At 50.5% G+C, this 20,539-nt stretch overlaps 1 long non-coding RNA gene across 1 annotated transcript in view; it reads left to right on the top strand.

Annotated features, from left to right (window-relative positions):
• Nucleotides 1-535: 535 nt before the first annotated feature.
• LOC146870251 (uncharacterized) overlaps nucleotides 536-20,539 on the top strand; it is a 119,375-nt gene continuing 99,371 nt past the window's right edge. Inside the window, exon 1 of the long non-coding RNA XR_014959365.1 lies at nucleotides 536-679. This is a non-coding gene — a long non-coding RNA (uncharacterized LOC146870251). The remainder of the gene's footprint in view (nucleotides 680-20,539) is intronic.

Raw genomic sequence — 20,539 nt, 5'->3', positions numbered from 1 at the left:
GTTTAAGGAGTAAATTCGGTCTCAAGCATTTGCATAGACATCTCATACACATAGTTTGGTTGTCCATCACCCATGCCCAAAGACACTTCAGGCAAATCTTCATATATCCTCCTTCCTTCAATCCCGAGATGGTGAAGCAATATTGCTTGTCGCCTGAGAGGTCCGTAACGATCACCACCAATTGCTAAAAGATAAGTTACAAAGAGTTTCTTCCACTGTTTCCAAGGTACAGGTGGTTCACCAGGCGATGACAGAAAAGGTGGAGGTGAAGACATAGATTGATCACCCATGATGAGGCAACGAAACAAACTAAAGTAATTGCTTAAAATAACAATATAATATAATAAACTAACATAAAAATGTGAAACAAGAAAATTTGCTTTCCAATATTCCTTCTTTTTTCATTTTATGCTGTTCCTTCTTCTTGCAGACCTTACTTTATACAGAATAAGGTTCATTCCTCTAATTTTCCTATTTTCTGAAAGGGTCTTTCCTCTAATTATTTCTTTTCACTTCCTGGGATCAGACGATAGGAAAGCTGCTGCTCCTTGTAAGGGTAGGAGATGTACACTCCGATTGAAATCGCCGAAAGAAATTGCAATTCCCTTGCAATTACAATTTGAATATTATTTCCAACATTTGCAGAGGCCGAGTATGCTATCAAAAACGCCCACACAAGGTAAGTGACGTCAGGCGTGCTCCGTGTGACATTCTTCTCTTCTCTTCGGTTATTTCTGGTAATGTGCTCGTTCAGATGAAAGTGAAACTTGAATTCGCATATAGTTGTGCTTTGAATTGTCTGATGAAGATGTATTCATGTGCGCACTTCACATGCTCGAATCACTTAAATCGCCGTTATTTCATTAGGTGTTAACGTGATTCACAACGCGCACTGTAAGCATTTAAATTACATTTATTTGTGCTTCGCTGATGATTCTTGTTAATGGGGTGATACGAGGGTCAAGGTACACGCTGAGGTATATGTGTGGTACACGCGCTGAAATACTCGCAATGTCCCACGCGCTGAAGTGCACGCGCTGCCTCACACGCTGAAGTACACGCGCTCATCCATTGTTTAATGAACCTTGCACAATGCTCGCGCTGCAATTTGCGTAGTTAACGGTGAAATCAACGAAATTGAAAATATAGCGATTAAAGACATAAGGAAAATGTCTCATCAATATTCAGTTCTATGAGTCTCACTTGCCTGAGTTTTGCAGTCCATATATTTTCCAAGGGTGAAGATGCTGACGTCTGCCCCTTGCACAGCCTTGACTTTTCTTTTCTTTGAATTTCTTTTCTTTTTCCTGTAGCCTCTTTAACTCGTCGCCAATCTAAAGATTCATGTACCCTTGAATCTTGAAGTTTAGGATCAATATATTGATTTACAGGTTGAACTCAACAGCATCTGCAGTATCGTAGGAATGTAGTCCAGGCGCTTGTGGGCTCCCGCCTGGACTATGCTAATGCACTCTTTGCAGGCCTACCTAAGTATCTGTTATCCAGACTGCAGATTGCCCAGAATTCGGCGGCCAGAGCCATCTATGGGCTGCCCAGGAGAGCTAGCGCCTCTGCGCTCCTGGCTAGGCTGCACTGGCTGCCAATTTTGGGGAGAATCAGATTTAAGCTCCTCACTCTGGCATTTAAAGCCCTCCATGCAATTGGCCCTAACTATCTGAGGAAGCGTATTGCTTTCTATGTGCCGCGGAGGTTGCTGAGGTCGGCGGACCTGGCTAAAATGGAGGTGCCTGTGGTCAAACGTGTTCGGATGGGAGGTCGTTCCTTCCAATACGTGACAGCCTGCTTGTGGAACGAGCTCCCACTTTCCCTTCGGAAAGCGAACAACCTCCTGGCTTTCAGGAAGGAGTTGAAGACTCTGCTCTTTACCAAGTAATCCGCTGTGACTGTAGTAGGTTTGCCTTTGGTTTCCTGTTTCTCTGGGCCTCTTTGCTAAAGCGCCGGGACACCCTTTTGGGGTAGCCGTGCGCTCAAAAAGTTCGGCTTAACATAACATAACAACATCTCCAGCTCAGCACAGCTCACCAGCTGTTGCTCTTCAAACTCCAGGTTCCATCCTATGTCATCAATGACCTCATACATTCTAAAGTAAACATCAAATCCTTACAGTCACCTGTGGAAAAAGGGTAAAATACTGCAATTTACAGAACAGAGAGAGGAGTATCAACTCTCACAGAGAGAGGTCTTTCGTTATCTCCAGATTTGTCACGCTCTCACAACAGATCTCCAGGGTGCTGAGGAACTGCGGGAATCATCTCCCCTCGAGGATCGTCTCCTCTCTGAACCACTGCCAAAAAAAGCAGTGTCGCTTACATACCGGAAGCTCTGCAATAATCTACCAGACCCGTTTCAATCCCTCAGAGATAAATGGCAAGCGGATCTGGGGCAGCTTGAGGATGATGACTGGCTAACTGCACTGATGTCCCCCAGGGAAGTGGCTATCCCTCTCAGGCTCCGCCTTGTTCAACTAAAGGTCCTTCATGGAACATACCTCATAGGTATCACCCTTGCTAAGATTGGGAGCTGACAAGACTCTTTGTGTCTCCGTTGTTGGAACGGGGAGGCAACCTTTTATCACATCATATGGGAATGTTCGCCTAGTAAACAGGCCTTATGGGAGAGGGCTACACAGCACATGCAACGAGCACTACAAAAAGACATCACACTGACTCCACAGTTGGGGCTCCTCAACATTTGGGAGGCGACAGATCTTACCGAAGTGGAGCAGCAGTGGGTCGCACTGGGATACACATTGGTAAAACGGAACATAGCTACAAAGTGGGGAGCAGCTGTCACTCCATCTTCCGGAAACTGGGCAAGGGACCTAGATAAGTGTATGGTCGCAGAAAAAGAGGTTTTCAAGTCCAGAGGTTGCCCCAAGAAGTGGGATAAAAAGTGGGAAAAGTGAAATGTTTATAGGGGTGTGTCTCGCCGACCACAGAAATGGAAATGACGGAACTCCGATGGGCCAGGAGGGATACGGATGGCTGAGTAAGGCCGAGATTTTGATTGGTAAAGTTTGTAGACAACATGTGTCTGATTGTGTATTGATCACTGTTATATCTCTGACTGGTATTGCTTTATTTCCAATAAAAACAACTATGGAACGGCTGACCTAACTATAACTACCCAGTGGTGGCCACTAGTTTATATTTTTTATTATACATATATACCTAAAACCAATTATGGTTACAGATATGTTTGCAGTCTATAATGGAAACAGAACAGAAATTCTAGTTGTGGTTGGAATCAGAATCCATAACTTGCACAACAGCCATGCAAATCATTTGCAGAGCATGTTTAGGCAGGATATATAAAACTCTATATTATGGCATGCAATCTCATGTACGTGATTGCTGTAATTTCACTCTGCACAGCCAATGGTCCAGTTGTCCTATTGGTGCCTAATGTCAGAGGATTGATTTACTGACAACTTCTACCATAGCTTTTCCACTGTCAAAATTGCTATTTGCTTTTCACAGAGTTTTAACAGTTTATTAAGTGTTCCTGCAGTATCATTAATTGCTCTATAAGTATGTTGCCCTTACTTTGGAAAGGCATAACCTACACCCACTCCTTTTAGTCCACTGTCACTATAATGAGACACATGGTACAGGTATCTCTCACTTATATCAACGCAAACAAGGTTGTCTCATCAGAGAAACTTCAAGGTTTCAGGGATTTTTTATTGCATTTTTAAGCCACATACCTGGTGCAGACAAAGAAGTAACACCTGTGGTTTTCCTGAAGAAATGTAGCAACGAAGATAGAAAATGCGACCAGGCCTCTAGAGCTGCAGGAATTGTATGGAAATAGGTTTAGGATGGCGATATGGGGCCAGTGGGAAAAGTTGATATTATACTGCAGCTGGTGCAGATTTAAATTAGCTGCTGTAATTGCATTCCATCTGTCACAAGCTGGCCCTTTTTATGACCTTAAGCTGGAGAGAATATTTCCAGAAAGCTATTATACCTGGGGATTCGCCTCGTTTTTCCTCAATACCAGTCATAGAGCAGGCGCATTGCAGGTTGATAGTTGAAGTAGGAGTTCCCTCTCCTTTCCTGCAGCCATTTTCACGCAAATAAAGCATGTTGTTTCAACCAAATGAAACTATGCTGCTTTTTGATTATAATAATTATTACCATATAGGTCTTAGAGGAGGTGTGCCCAAACCATCCCTTTTTCTCTGTGCGAAATACATCATTCGAAACAACCAGCAATAACAGAGCACGGCCGCACTGGGAACTGAAATCACCTCGACCAGCCCGAAGGGGCAAGGGGTAGGGAGTGTGGGGGGGGGGGATTGCGAGTGGGAAGCCCCACACCCGCTGCCGCTTTTCGTAACAGGCGGCCAATATTGCTGCAAAACCGGCCACCTGTAACAAAACCGGCACCCACCCTTCCGGCCCACCGTGGCAACGCCCGGTGCACGCTACAGTCAGTAACAGAGAAATGCACATTAGATTTTAATCGATCGATGGGCTCATTTTTAGCTTATAGTTTGGCTCACCGACGCTAAATTTTGGATGCCAATGATGCAGAGCCACCTCAGTGGAATAAACAGTACTGGCTTCTATGCCATACCATGTAAGAATGGGGCATTTATAATGCCTATTGCTTTTCCCAAGGAGAGAACCCTAAAGTTGGCGATTGAATGTCTCCCACACAGTGCTTGGTAGACGTTTGTGTTAAGGTAATTGCGGGAATGTTTGTAAATAGTCTAAACCACTACCAATCATTCTGGGTAGCATTCCAACCCATTGTTTTGCACCCACGGAGCCACTCAGGACAGAGGCTGCTGCCTTTTTGCAAATCAGTACTGACCCTGCTACTCGTAGGAAGAGCTCATTCCAACCCACCTAGGACCCCTCCAGAAATAAAAAAAATACTTGACTTAATGGCTTTGGCTAACATTTATCAGTTTTTTTTAGCATCTTCATAATTAAATGCACTAAGAATAATAAATGTAATGGTGTGAAACATTTACATAAAGGCAATGGAATGTGTATACACTGTCTAACAACAGCAAAGTGAAAACGGTCTTTCATAGTGGAAGCTGAAGCAGAAATAGCAGGTTTCTGTGTTTTTAAAAAAATAATAGGATGGAATTGTCTTAAAATCCAGTGGGATAGAGTTCAACACAATAACTGAAGTTTGTTTTTTTGGGAGGTTTGGCCTTCTTAATCATGTTGTTTCATAGAAACAGTTGCCCCTGCTCTGTAGGAGGAGTTGTCTGCCCAGGATGATCAATTTCCGAGCAAGGTAGATAGGGGCATGCCAAAAGCATGTCTTTATGCATAATGAAAGCTAGTTTGAAGATATAATTTACTTTCATGCAATAGCCATTTCAGAGAGAACAGAATAGGTGGGGTGTGAACTTTCTTGTGCTTGTGTGTAGCCTTATAACTGGAGGCCTGCTTTGAGGAGAGCCAGATGCAAATTGGAAATTTCTATAAGTAAGGAGTTTTTAATGTTCATACCTAGACGATACCCAGCTTATTATATCAATGTCTGCGGGGACTGAAGCTGATTCTGTCAATTTTAAAAGCTGTATGACAGTTGTTGCTGAATGAATGCATTCTAACTGCCTGAAAGTGAAAAGCAAATAAAACAGAGTTTCTCCTGCTAGGGAATCACCCACATATGTGGGACGATCATTAGTGACCCAGTGTGCCTGGTCTCCACCCAGGCTGAAATCTGCTGTTACAAATCTGGGCGTTTGGTTAGACAATTCTTTATCCTTTGAGCCACAAGTCAAACCTCTGACTTCTGCTTGCTTTGGTACCCTTAGAAGCCGTAAAATTATTATTGGCCTCTTTTGTCCTCAGGTGAGGAAGATGATTATTCAGTCTGTGATCATCTCATGCTTTAACTACTGCAACATGCTGTATTTAGATACCAGCAGGTGGGTAAAAAACAGACAGCAGATTATCCAGAATGCTGTTGCAATGCTATAATGGCACCAGTCTAAATGCTGCTCAGTCTCTCAGCAATTCTGTAAACTGCATTGGCTTCCCGTAGAGAAGCGTATCCAGTTCAAAGCTCTGTGGGGGGTCCACTGGATCTTGAATAAGCAGGGCTTGCCCAGTCTGCGGCCTTTGCTCCAGCTCTAGAAGCCGACCCGGTCATTAAATTAAGATCAGCTAGCTCTAATCTAGCTGTAGTACCCCACTTTAGAATGGCGAGGCGGGAAGCACGCCCTTTTCGAGTCATAGCTCCAGGACCATGGATTAATTTGTCTACACATCTGAGGAACATTTCTAATCACCTCTGTTTTAGGAAACAACTGAAGACTTGGCTGTTTGCAGCCTAAGCTTGGTTTTGTGTTGGAGGTGGTTATAGTAGAAGCAGGACGTGCTGGGAAGCCCCTGTGGGGCCAGAAATGCACTGTATAAATCAGCATAACAACATTTTGAAAAGATAAAATGATTTGATTATTAAGTTAAAAACTATATCGGGTATCGGAGGTTTGATTCCATGGAGGAGTCTACGTTGAAATTGTGCCCCTTTTGCATTGTATTGATGTGTACCTGGAGGGTAAGAATTTTGCCCAAGGAAGGACTCAACATTTTTTTTTTCTTTGGGACTCTGATGCTTTTACCAGTGGTCATGATGAGAAAATAAAGTACCTCAAACCAACCGTTCTAAATAGGTGGGGCAAATTGATGTACTTACTCAGATGATCCAAAGTCCATCGGGCTGTCGGTGTAAGGTGTCTGCCAGCTTGCCAGCAGTGGCACCACCAGCGAAAATATGACAGTCCACTGTAGCATCCTCCCCAGCCTCCCACTAATGACTACGCCACACATGGAGTTTAGTATAACACTTTATTCTTCTGTGTGTCTGCAAACTCAGCATTCTAAACCTGCATTCACTTCATCACACTCTAACGCTTACGTCACAGTTCTGCGGAGTCCATCAGGAGCCAAAAGGGTTCCTCATTGCTAACTCACACTACACTATATCTTCCCCTCTGTTAAATAAAAAAAGATTTTCTTTTTACAAATATATACAATCTGTTGGACCTGGCCTCGTGGCGTGGTCCTTAACCCCCTGGATTGTGGCCGTTCCCCGCCCCGGCCGTCACGGGCCACCCGTCTGGACTGCACCAAGGCCCTTCACCCGGAGCTACACGTGGTCGCATACTCCTCGTGGCTCCGCCATCTTGTTGGCATCCACGTCACACCGTGCCCCAGCCGGCGCGTCCCCGCTCAACCCAGCCTCGACCCCAACGAAGCCCCGACATCGAGGCACCACGAACTGGCCAGGGGGTGCCGCAGGAACCATTCATCGCCCCGGCGGAGGACAGTATCGATGGGACCCCCAACTGTCCTCCCCTCTCGAGGTGTGATCACCCTGCAAACTCCCATGGGCCTGGCGCCTCTCCTGCTGGGCGTCTGGCCACCTCCACCCGGCCACTCCGCCCCCTCGGGCGCATAGGTCCGGACATCAAAGGGCTCCAGACCTATATCTGGGGCGACCCCACCACAGCTCGGCAGTTGTATCCCGGAGTCGAGAGCCCTGCTGATCGAATCGCGGCTGACCCTACGGAAACGAACTCTTGCCGGAACCATCACGAGCCCTGCTGACTGCGTCGCGGCTCCCTCCTGTGAACCCTTTTCTTAACCACCTGGAACATCGGAGCCCTGCAGACGCTGTCGCGGCCCAACCTCGCTGGAACCTTCCTCGGAGCCCTGCTGACGACGTCGCGGCTCGAGCTGAGCAGAAACCATCTTGAGAGCCCTGCTGATTGAATCGCGGCTCTCCACGAACTGTACGCCAGAGCCCTGCTGACGCCGTCGCGGCTCGACCCCTCCGAGATCGGAGGTCCTCCAGCGTGAGGATAAGAACTGGGCCCCAGGTACCCTCGTACCACACTCCTGCCAAAGACTGTCCCGCTACCCCTACCCTTCCAAAGAGACATTGAGACTTTTGGTGGATCCCTCGATCCCTTCGTGTAAATATTGAACTCGTAACCTTTTATTGATGATAAAGAATTGCTTGTCTTGAGACAACCTCCTTGAGTCCGGTGTGGTGGTGTTACTGTGCTAGTACGGGATAGGAGAAGGATCTCTCAGGAGACTTCTCGGCAGCGCTCGGCTACTTCGTGCAGTGAGAGGGCCCCCCCTTGGTGGTCTCACCGACTCCTCGGGGTCCGCCTTCCAACATTTGGTGGCCAGCGACGGGATCCGAGCCGAACGCAGTACGTACCAGCCAGTACCCACTAGCTACCCATCCAAACGAATAGCATCATGAGCAGCCAGGAAAACAACGCGACAATGGAGTTCCAGCCCGAACGGCTGGAAGAATATACGCACAAAGAATTAAAACAGTTCTGCAGAGACAAAGGCATTGCAACCACCAGCCTCGGTACCAAGGAAGAGATGCAGAAAGCTCTGAGGGCATGGTTGGAGGCTGGGGCAGGCCCCTCCCAGGAAGAAGGGCCCTTGCCCCTGACGGAGACCACAGCAACCGCACTGACCCGGCAACCGGAGGAAGAAAGAGCCTAGAAACCGGCCTCTCCGAGGAAGAAATACGAGAGCGGGAAAAGGTCCGGAGCCACGAGCTAGAGCTCGCCCGACTGCGACTGGACGGCGAACTCCAGCTGGCAGAAAAGAAACTGGCCCTCGAGCAGCTACGCCTTCAAGAAGAAATAGAAGAGAAGAGACGACACCGGGAGTTGGAGGAAAAGAAACTAACTCTTGAGCACGAGCGCAGTCTCAAGGAGCTCGAGATCAAGGCCAAGAACGGAGGGGCCAACACCCCCAGTACTAGAGACACTCTACCGCCCCCCGAGGCCAAGGTGCATATCCCGAAGGAGGTCGTCAAGGAGTATTACAAGAAAGACGATATCCAACAATGGTTCAAGGCCTACGAGGTGGCCATGACCTCCCATCGGGTGCCCCGAAAAGACTGGGGCGCAGGCCTGTGGGGGCGATTCCTGAGTGAAGGGCGGGACACGCTGCTCCAGCTACCGGAGGAGGTGATGACCTCCTACGATCACATGAAGGAGGCCCTGCTCACCCGCTACGGGCTAACAGCGGAGATGTACCGCCAGCGGTTCCGAGACTGCAAGAAAATCCCGGGTACCACATGGGTGGAATATGTGGACTTTTTCAGTCGGGCCCTAGAAGGGTGGATCAAACGCAGCAAAGTAACCACCTACGGACAACTGGTCGACCTCATCGTCTGGGAACATCTTTCCAACAATTGCTTCGTGGAACTGAGACAGCACCTCCTCGACAGCAAAATGACCGACCCGCGAAAACTTGCCGTCGAGGCCGATCGATGGGTCAACTCCCGGGTCCCCCGGAGCTCAATGGGGGAGTACCAGAGGAACCCCAACGGACCCCCACGCCAGCGCGGTGGGGGGGAGGGCCGAACAGGAACCGAGACCCTCCCGCTGGGGCCCCCAGGAGCCCCCCTCGAGGGCCACCGCAGCCACATCTCTCCCCGAGCCTAGAGCTGAAGGTGACGGTGCGCGACGACGCCCCGGTCGACTGCCTCCTGGGTAACGACTTGGAGAGTTCCCCCTGGGCTCAAGTAGAACGACGAGAGCACCTCCGAATGTTGGGACTGGCTGATTGGGCCTGCGCCATCACCCGGTCCATGACCGCCCAGGCCCCCCGCTCCTCCTCGACCTCCGGGACTGCCCGACCCGAGGGGCTCACACCCCCTCCCGCCAGCGGCGAGGAGGAGGCGGACACCGACCCCGGGCCCAGCGAATCCTCCCCCGAAGAGATGGCTTCTCCGAGCGCCCTACCAGAACTAACGCAATGGCAACATGAAGGGGGCCCCACCCGAGAGCAGTTCCAGCAAGAGCAACAGTCCTGTCCCTCTCTCGAAGGGGTCCGACAGCAGGCGACCGCGCAAGCCGACGGTGACCAGACCGGCACCCACTGGATCTACTGGGCCGAGGGCCTGTTGTACAGTGAACAGAAAGTGGCAGAACTCGGGGCCGGCCGCGTGTTGGTGGTCCCCCTCCGCTTCCGGGAGTTCCTTCTCAACCTGGCCCATGATGTGCCCCTCGCCGGACACTTGGGGCAAGACAAAACGTACAGTCGTCTGGTGACCCACTTCTACTGGCCCCGGATGCGGAGAGATGTGGACAACCACTGCCGGTCCTGCCAGACCTGCCAAGCCAGCGGAAAGACGGGGGGTCGGGTCAAGGCCCCCCTCCAGCCCTTTCCCGCCGTCAGCACCCCGTTTGAACGAGTCGGAATCGACATTGTGGGACCCCTGGACCCCCAAACCGCCCTGGGCCACCGCTTCATCCTGGTCCTCGTGGACCACGCCACCAGGTACCCGGAGGCGGTCCCGCTCAGAACTATAACGGCCCCTGTGGTAGGCCGGGCCTTGATGGGGATCTTCTCCCGAGTGGGATTCCCCAGCGAAGTGGTGAGCGACCGTGGCACGAACTTTATCTCCAGGTACATGCGGTCCCTGTGGCAACAATGCGGGGTCACATACAAGTTCACGACCCCATATCACCCTCAGGGGAACGGGCTGGTTGAGCGGTTCAACCGAACATTGAAAGGGATGATCCAGGGCCTGGAAGAACCCCTCAGGCGGAAATGGGATGTCCTGCTGCCCTGCCTCCTGTTTGCCTATCGGGAGGTCCCGCAGAAGTCCCTGGGATTCAGCCCGTTTGAACTCTTGTATGGGCACCCGGTCCGCGGACCACTCAGCCTGGTCAAGGAGGGCTGGGAGATGAAGCCCCGAGGCGCCCCTCCTGACGTCTACCGATACCTCCTGACCCTCCGAAACCAGACCCGCAAGTTCCGAGCCATAGCCGAAGCCAACCTCGAGGCCAGCCAGGAGGACATGAAGCGGTGGTACGATCGCAACACTTCTACGGTAGAATTCGAGCCAGGTCAGAAAGTATGGGTCATGGCCCCGGTCGAACCCGGCGCCCTCCAGGACAAGTGGACCGGGCCCTTCAAGGTGGTGGAGAAGAAAAGTCCCGTCACCTACCTGGTCGATCTGGAGTCCCCCCGGAACCCCCTCCGGGTCCTACATGCGAACAGGCTAAAACCCCACTTCGCCCGGACCGAACTGAGCCTGCTGCTGGCGACCGACGAGGGGGGCGAGGACGACTCCGAGCCCTTGCCCGACCTCTTGCAATCCGACAGTCACGATGGATCGATCGAAGGGGTCCAACTCGCCTCGTCCCTGACCCCGGAGCAGCGCAACGACTGCCAGCGATTACTGCGGGACTACGCAGCCCTCTTCTCTCTCACCCCGGGGGTGACCCACTTGTGCGTCCACGACGTCGACACCGGGGAGAACCCCCCCATACGACACAGAGCCTACCGGGTGCCTGACCGAGTGCGGGCCTGCATCCAGGCCGAAGTAGCGAAGATGCTGGCCCTGGGGGTCATCGAGCCTTCCGACAGCCCGTGGGCCAGCCCTGTCGTCCTGGTGCCCAAGGCCGCAGCTCCCGGTCACCCCCCGGAGTTGCGATTCTGCGTGGACTACCGAGCCCTGAATGTAGTAACCAAGACGGACGCACACCCGATACCCCGGGCCGACGAACTGATCGACCGCCTAGGGGCCGCTCGCTACTTGAGCACGCTGGACCTCACCGCCGGGTACTGGCAAATCCAGCTCACCCCCGGCGCCCAAGAAAGATCCGCCTTTTCGACTCCGGATGGGCATTACCACTTTCGGGTGATGCCCTTCGGAATGAAGAACGCCCCGGCCACCTTCCAAAGACTGGTGAACAAGGTTTTGGCTGGGCTTGAGGCCTTCAGCGCGGCCTACTTAGATGACATTGCCTTGTACAGCAACCACTGGGCCGAGCACCTCCTCCACCTGGAGGCCGTCCTGGCCGCCCTCCAGCGGGCCGGGCTCACAATCAAGGCCAGCAAATGCCAAATCGGCCACGGATCCGTGACCTACCTGGGCCATCAAGTGGGGAGCGGGCAGGTGGCCCCCCTCCAAGCGAAGATAGATGCCATCCAGACCTGGGAACCCCCCACTACCCAGACCGCTGTCCGGGCCTTCCTGGGCCTCACCGGATACTACCGGCGGTTTATCCGGGACTATGGGAGCATTGTTGGCCCCCTCACAGTGTTAACGTCCAAAAAACAGCCCAAGAAGGTACACTGGACACCCCGCTGCCAAACAGCCTTCGACACCCTCAAAACGGCCATGTGTACTGCTCCGGTGCTGCAAGCCCCGGACTACCAGAAGGAGTTCGTGGTACAGACGGACGCCTCCGAGTATGGGATCGGGGCCGTCCTCTCCCAAACTGACGAAAGGGGGCTCGACAGACCAGTGGCCTTCATCAGCCGGCGACTACTGCCCCGAGAGCAACGCTGGAGCACTATTGAGCGCGAGGCCTTCGCTGTGGTGTGGGCCCTCAAGAAGCTCCGGCCCTACCTCTTTGGCGCCCACTTCCGGGTCCAGACCGACCACCGGCCCTTGCAATGGTTAATGCGAATGCGGGGCGAGAACCCCAAGCTGCTGCGATGGTCCATCTCGCTACAAGGGATGGACTTTGACGTCGAACACCGGCCCGGCAATGACCACGCCAACGCCGACGGCCTGTCCCGCTTCTTCCGCCTTGACGAGGAGAATCCCCAAGGAGATGGGTGACTCTCCATGCCTTCGGCTGGGGGGGACGCCTGTTGGACCTGGCCTCGTGGCGTGGTCCTTAACCCCCTGGATTGTGGCCGTTCCCCGCCCCGGCCGTCACGGGCCACCCGTCTGGACTGCACCAAGGCCCTTCACCCGGAGCTACACGTGGTCGCATACTCCTCGTGGCTCCGCCATCTTGTTGGCATCCACGTCACACCGTGCCCCAGCCGGCGCGACCCCGCTCAACCCAGCCTCGACCCCAACGAAGCCCCGACATCGAGGCACCACGAACTGGCCAGGGGGTGCCGCAGGAACCATTCATCGCCCCGGCGGAGGACAGTATCGATGGGACCCCCAACTGTCCTCCCCTCTCGAGGTGTGATCACCCTGCAAACTCCCATGGGCCTGGCGCCTCTCCTGCTGGGCGTCTGGCCACCTCCACCCGGCCACTCCGCCCCCTCGGGCGCATAGGTCCGGACATCAAAGGGCTCCAGACCTATATCTGGGGCGACCCCACCACAGCTCGGCAGTTGTATCCCGGAGTCGAGAGCCCTGCTGATCGAATCGCAGCTGACCCTACGGAAACGAACTCTTGCCGGAACCATCACGAGCCCTGCTGACTGCGTCGCGGCTCCCTCCTGTGAACCCTTTTCTGAACCACCTGGAACATCGGAGCCCTGCAGACGCTGTCGCGGCCCAACCTCGCTGGAACCTTCCTCGGAGCCCTGCTGACGACGTCGCGGCTCGAGCTGAGCAGAAACCATCTTGAGAGCCCTGCTGATTGAATCGCGGCTCTCCACGAACTGTACGCCAGAGCCCTGCTGACGCCGTCGCGGCTCGACCCCTCCGAGATCGGAGGTCCTCCAGCGTGAGGATAAGAACTGGGCCCCAGGTACCCTCGTACCACACTCCTGCCAAAGACTGTCCCGCTACCCCTACCCTTCCAAAGAGACATTGAGACTTTTGGTGGATCCCTCGATCCCTTCGTGTAAATATTGAACTCGTAACCTTTTATTGATGATAAAGAATTGCTTGTCTTGAGACAACCTCCTTGAGTCCGGTGTGGTGGTGTTACTGTGCTAGTACGGGATAGGAGAAGGATCTCTCAGGAGACTTCTCGGCAGCGCTCGGCTACTTTGTGCAGTGAGAGGGCCCCCCCTTGGTGGTCTCACCGACTCCTCGGGGTCCGCCTTCCAACACAATCATAATTCCTCAATGAGTATTTGTGGCGCTCTGATCCCATATCCCCACCGTGCCTTCGGAAACTGGGGACAGGCAGTTGAAGTGTCCATGATCTGCATTGACGATGTAGGTATCAATAGCAGTTAGGGGTCTCCAATTGTCCTTTCAGGCCCAGTGTCTTCACTGACATCAGGGTCTGATGAACGATAAGCCACATGTCGGAAATGCGAGGAGTCTCCCGTAATAACTTCCCAGGACGTTGGGCAGTCACAATGTGTCCTTTGCTGGTCACAATATGAAATGGCTCAGCATCGAAGGGAGCATCAGATTTCCATTTTCTAGGCTGACAGACAAGCACTTGATCTCGTCTAGTAAATGTAATGTAATTTGCATGTTGGCGCACGTCTGCATAGGTCTTCATTTTTCTCTTACGATTCAAGTCTGTTATACGGGCTTCTTCCTCAGTCCTTGATCTTGTGTTGGTCCATTGTTTTAAGAGGCGCAGACAGTGTAATTTAAAGCAGGAACTTTATTGAAGTAGAGAAAACAACAACCCCTTGACACGTCCTGTCAGCAGTAACAGTCTCCACTTCTCTGGTCCAGCTCCAGAACCCTGGGATTCTTGTAACCATGGAGAGAATGTAGGACATGTTGCTAGGACACAACACATCTTCCTTCTTAATAATAAAACAAAACTGATAGAATGAATGTGCACAGGAATATACAAGCATACATGAGACAGGACGACATAACAAAGTATGAGAAGAAAATACGGTTAATGAGCGACACTGGTGACATCAATAAATCACATAATCATTATGCCACTTGGGAGTCTTTTTAACACGTTTGTAGTTTCCCACATCATTACCACCTTTTTCCATTTGACCACCACCCGCCCTTTCCAACCAAGCATTTAGTTCCGCAGCAATGCAAAATGTGACACTTCGAACATTCCACTTCTTGCCATCACTCAGCCAAACACTGTTACCCACGACCTTCGTTATGCACTTGGGTAATGACCATTTTGACAGACCTCTTTTTTGAACGCCCATACTGTATGTCCTCACCCAATCTCCAACAGCAAATACACGTTTAACACTTTTTAATCTGTCGTTGTGCCTAGACACAGACTTCTCTTGGTGCTTCTTAACTCTACAATCTAGACTTCTGCCGCACACATTTCGTGGAAAATCTTTGAACAACCATGTGGGAGAAATTCTTATCTCTGGTTGCCTGCCCTTCAGGAGTCTAAATGGGGACTCCTTGGTGAAAGAATAGATGTGGTTTGGTAACTCCACAACATTTCTCAAACTGCTTCCTCGCAATCCCCACCGCTACCTTCAGACAATTGGACACACTCCTTCAAGACTTGGTTGAATCTCTCAACAAGGCTGTTTTCCCTGGGATTATAAACGGCGGTTGTATGGTGAGAAATGCCCATTTTGGTAAGATATATCTTGAATTCTTCCTCTAAAAATTGGGGTCCATTGTCCGTGACCAACATGTCAGGACAGCACTCCCTTCGAAAGATTTGGTCACACAATTTGATGACATTAGAAGCTTTGATGTCTCCAGTGAATGCCACTTCTGGCCATTTGGAATAATAGTCAATTAGCACTAAGGCGTATGTGTTGGTTATTCCCTTGGCCGAAAATGGCCCACAAATATTCATAGCCACTCTTTCCCATGGTTTGCTCTGGAAATTAGTGGAGGCGATGGGGGATTCCTCTACCCGATGGGTTTTGTCACTACACATGCACTCTACACATCCTCATACATGCTCTTCTATATTCCTATCCATGCCTGGCCACCAAAATGTCTCTCTAGCGTTCCTCTTCATACCGGACATACCGCTTTGTCCTTCATGCAGCAATTTTAATAGTCTGGACTGCAAACTTGCTGGAACCACTAGTCTACCGCTGCTGCACATCACACCATCCACAACCAAAAGTTCTGTCCAGACTGTCCAAAACTCTCCAAATTTTTTCTTAAGGACAAAACTGGGACCAGATGGATTAGACAATTCAATCATTAGATCCTTAACAGTGGGATTTGTCGCTATTGCTGCTTTCCACTCGTCAATAGAGATGGCACCCTCACAAGATTCAGATACACTTGCTACCACACAATCTTCATTGGAGTCACCGTTATCATCATCACACTCTAATGGCAAATGGGATAAGCAATCGGCGTTGACTTTGCAAATGCCCGGAACATACTGTAAGGAAAAGTCACACCCTTGGAGCCTGGAAAGCCATTTAGCAATCCTGGGGGTTGCTTTTCCGACTCCCTTGGTGGTGAACAACTCTGAGTGGCTTGTGGTAAGATCTGATTTCAAAATGGCTCCCCCAGATGTAAGTTTTGAAGTAGCTCACTCCCCACCAGCATGCAAGTGCCTCTTTTTCGATGACGGAATACGTAGCCTCTGCACCCTTGAGGGTGCGAGATCCGAAGGCCATTACTCGTTCATTTCCCAAATGTTTTTGCATGAGTACTACACCCAGACCATAAGCACTAGTATCCACCACGATTATGCTATGATGTGATGGGTTGAATGGTTTCAACGCAACAGCTTTAACAATCTGTTTTTTAATGGACAGGAAGACATTTTGGCATTTGTCTGTCCATTCGAACTTGATACCTTTTTTCATTAGTGTTCTGAGGATATGGCCTTTGTCAGCAAAATGCTGAACAAACTTGGAATAAAATTCCGCAAGATCTTGGAATGAGCGCAAATGCTCCTTGTCACATGGTGATGGTGCATTTGTAATGGCATCCAATAATTTCTTTTTTGGTTTAACTCCGACCCTCGACAAATTGTGCCCTAGATAATCAATTTGTTTGACACCAAACTTTAATTTCTTGACTCCCACAGTTAAACCTGTATTTAGTAACCTGTCTGAAGTCTTTGCCAGTATCGTGTCATGCTCACAGCGATTCGCCCCCACACTAGCACATCATCTTGAAATACCAACACTTTGTGTAAGCCGACCAATATTTTGTGGGACAATATGCATTTGAAGAAACCTAATAATGGGAGTTTAACGCCACAGTAACCCACCGGTTTAACTTAACATCTGGAGAATTCAATTGGAGACCACCTACTTTCTCCCATGTGTTCTTATCTATGATGGTAGAAGGGGAGCAAGAGTCTGCCCAGACTGTTATTTTGGTACCATTGAAGCCAAGATCACATTTAGGAGGATTGTAGCCCTCAGATACGTCATTGATAACGTTATCACAAATAACCATGACTTCAACTTCCCCTTCGTTAGCAGAATTGTCATCCTCAGAGTATTCTCTTATAACATTCACGGGGCGCTTCCATTTTTGAGTGGGTAAGGATCCAGCCTTACACATATGTGCCAAGTGACCAATTTTATTACATTTTTTTTTTTTCCTTAATTGCAAAACATTTGTCGGAATCTGCAGTGTGTCTCGTACTACCACATCTGTAACACGCCATACTGTTTTTGGGAATAATGGTTTTAGTATTCCCTTCCTTTTTTTTAATGGATTCTTCTCTAGAGCATATACTTTAGTTGTGTCAGCTTTCTCCGTGCTTAGCTCTTTAACATATCTGGATGTGTTCTTAACCCGCCTTGCTACTTCTATCGTTTTTTGTAGGGATGGAACTTTAATATCTAGCAATCTCTCTTGGATTTTAACATTGCTCGTTCTATTTATGAATTGATCCTTTATGATCTCCTCATGCAGGTCCATGAATTTACAGGTAGCAGCAAGAGTTCTCAATACGGAAATGTATTGCACTACAGATTCCCCAGATAGTTGTGATCGAGAGAAAAACTTGGGCCTTTCTACTACAATGCTAACCTTCTTGCCATAGTTTTCTTCTAGTGCCTTGATTACTTCAACATATTCATCGATAGGAGCTACATCATCGTAGTGTGCATCACCACCCTCATCTCTACCCTCACTGTCGCTTGCTTTCTCTTCTAGAATAATATGTCTCTTTTCAGTATTAATAGGTAGTGTTTTTAGTACTTTTCTACCCTCTATACCTAAATTATGCTTGAGTAATGCCACCTTCCGGGAAGCTATAAAATCTTCACCACCTATAGCCTCTAAGTTTGTCTCAAAGGACTCTAACCAATCTTCCCACGGTAAAATGGGTTCCCCAGGACTTTGTAAAAATGTGGGCGGAGCTATAATGGATGACATGTCTGTGCTGATGAGTATTTCCTAACCACAGAACGTAAACTGCTAAATAGTATTCCAAGCCAAATGTTTCGACTTGCTTTGTATAAACACTGTTAACGTCCTGGTGGAAATAACAATTAATATTCACTAGTTTTGGTTTTGAGGCTATCTAAAAGAGAGAAAGAAAAACAAAAACTAACAAAATATAGTTATATAGTAATATATGTAGTCACCGTAGTCCATGTAGTAGGCATCAGTAAATAGGTCTTGAAAGTCACACGCGCTGAGTTCAGTCTCTGCTTGCTGCCTTTTATTGCACACAAACAGTTCAGTCCCTGCCTGCTGCCTCACTTCTTGATGCGCCGGTCCCGCTTGTCAGATTGCGTTACAGTATCCAGTTGCCATAGTAACCACATGCCGTCCCATTGCGAGCGTCAGGACACGTTGCATGTCAACAACGCAGCGAAGTGCCCACATTGCGCGTCTGTGACATGTTGATATTCAGGAGCCCAGCTGTCGAATGCGTGGCTGCGCGTCTCTTCACTATGACACACAACAACAAGATTTGGAATGGAGGTAGAGGCAACCGCAAGGAGCAGCCGGTGAGTCAAGTTCAAACCATAACAATTTTGTAAATGGCGCAGGTGGTTGAGCTCCCGGTCCCAACGGTAGATTAGGGGCTAGGTCCGGGTAGCGCTCAGCTAGACTGTAGTCTCTGGCCTAATTAGGGTAGGCAGTCAGGCAATCCCGCAGATTAACACTCCCGCAACTTGCTCAGCTCACTTGCCCTCAGTACACAAATGGCTCCCATAGCATCAACAGTCCAACACAAAGTTTCTGAAACCAGGCGTAAATAGTGCTTAGCTGATGATACGGTTCAAGACTACACAGCACTTAGTTCCAAGGATACAGTTCTTACCAGTGCTTTAGAAGGACCAGTGTTTCCCCGGCATGCACGTAGAGTGTCAACAGGTCCTCCAGCAACAATTCCGGTTTGGTAGTGCAACACCGAGTTCCTGGTTGCTCCCGAATGTCGATGCTTGCCATTAATCAGTCTCCTGATAACCTTGTATAGTAGTACGTCCCAGTAATGCAATGTCAGCGGCACAAACCAACATTTAAACAATAAATTGTCTAGGGATTAAAATCACAGCAACTTTGCTTGACCAGTCTGCCCTCAGGGAAAATACATTTCATCCTTATCACCACTTTTAAGAGGCGCAGACAGTGCAGGAACTTTATTGAAGTAGAGAGGAACAACCCCTAGACCCGTTCTGTGTGGTATTGGGCTAGTCGGTGTGTGTCACGTGAGGGTCACGTGAGGTATGTGGAATGTGTGCGGTAAGAATGTGGAGTTGGGGATTGGGTGCGAGACTGTTGATGTTGAGCGTTGAAGGCAGATATCTCGGTTGTCACTCATGCCATACTACTAATAAAGAACCTATATCCAAGGATGGTATTCAACCTAAAATCAGTCATGTGGAGGCAATCTTGTCTGCTCTAGAATCAAAGAACAAGGAACAGTTAATGTCCTTTTTGGGCCTCACTGAATTTTAGTCACGTTTCGTTGAAAATTATGCATCCAAAGTGGAACCATTGAGGGCTTTACTCAAGAAAAATGTGTCATGTGTGCCACTCGTTTCAGTCTGTCTCTTCGCTGCTGTTCTCACCACGCTACAGGAGTAGCACAACCAATCCACCCTGTGCCTGAGGAGCCGCTGGGACGCCGGCACTAACTGCATAGCAGCAGAGGAGGGTGAGGCGCAGGCCCCGGGACTGCGAGGACCAGCATTCCACAGCTCCAGCTGGTCCTCTTCCCGCGTGAGCCGCGCCCCCTCACAGCGACACGCCCCCAGCCAAAGCCCTGCAAATACTCGCGGCACCCGCTTCGCGGGTGCCACTCGTTTCAGTCTGTCTCTTCGCTGCTGTTCTCACCACGCTACAGGAGTAGCACAACCAATCCACCCTGTGCCTGAGGAGCCGCTGGGACGCCGGCACTAACTGCATAGCAGCAGAGGAGGGTGAGGCGCAGGCCCCGGGACTGCGAGGACCAGCATTCCACAGCTCCAGCTGGTCCTCTTCCCGCGTGAGCCGCGCCCCCTCACAGCGACACGCCCCCAGCCAAAGCCCTGCAAATACTCGCGGCACCCGCTTCGCGGGTGCCACTCGTTTCAGTCTGTCTCTTCGCTGCTGTTCTCACCACGCTACAGGAGTAGCACAACCAATCCACCCTGTGCCTGAGGAGCCGCTGGGACGCCGGCACTAACTGCATAGCAGCAGAGGAGGGTGAGGCGCAGGCCCCGGGATTGCGAGGTCCAGCATTCCACAGCTCCAGCTGGTCCTCTTCCCGCGTGAGCCGCGCCCCCTCACAGCGACACGCCCCTACAATCTACTACCCTTTAAAGAGCGCGCTCTGGACCGCGCAACGCGGGACGCGCGCGGGACGCAGCCCGGGGCGAAGACCGGGCAAAGAGCGGGCCGTTTAAGGCCGTTCAAGGACGGCTGAGGACGGCCCTGGCCCTGAACCCCTGCCCTGTCGCCCTTAATCATCATTAAACGTCTAAGATGTCGGCCATGCGCAATAGAACTAGAAGTT

Source organism: Triturus cristatus, chromosome 1_1, assembly GCF_964204655.1.
Source record: "Triturus cristatus chromosome 1_1, aTriCri1.1, whole genome shotgun sequence".
In the NCBI taxonomy this organism is placed as follows: Eukaryota; Metazoa; Chordata; class Amphibia; order Caudata; family Salamandridae; genus Triturus; species Triturus cristatus.
Note: the sequence above shows the minus strand (reverse complement) of the source record. Positions and strands in the feature narration are given on the sequence as shown.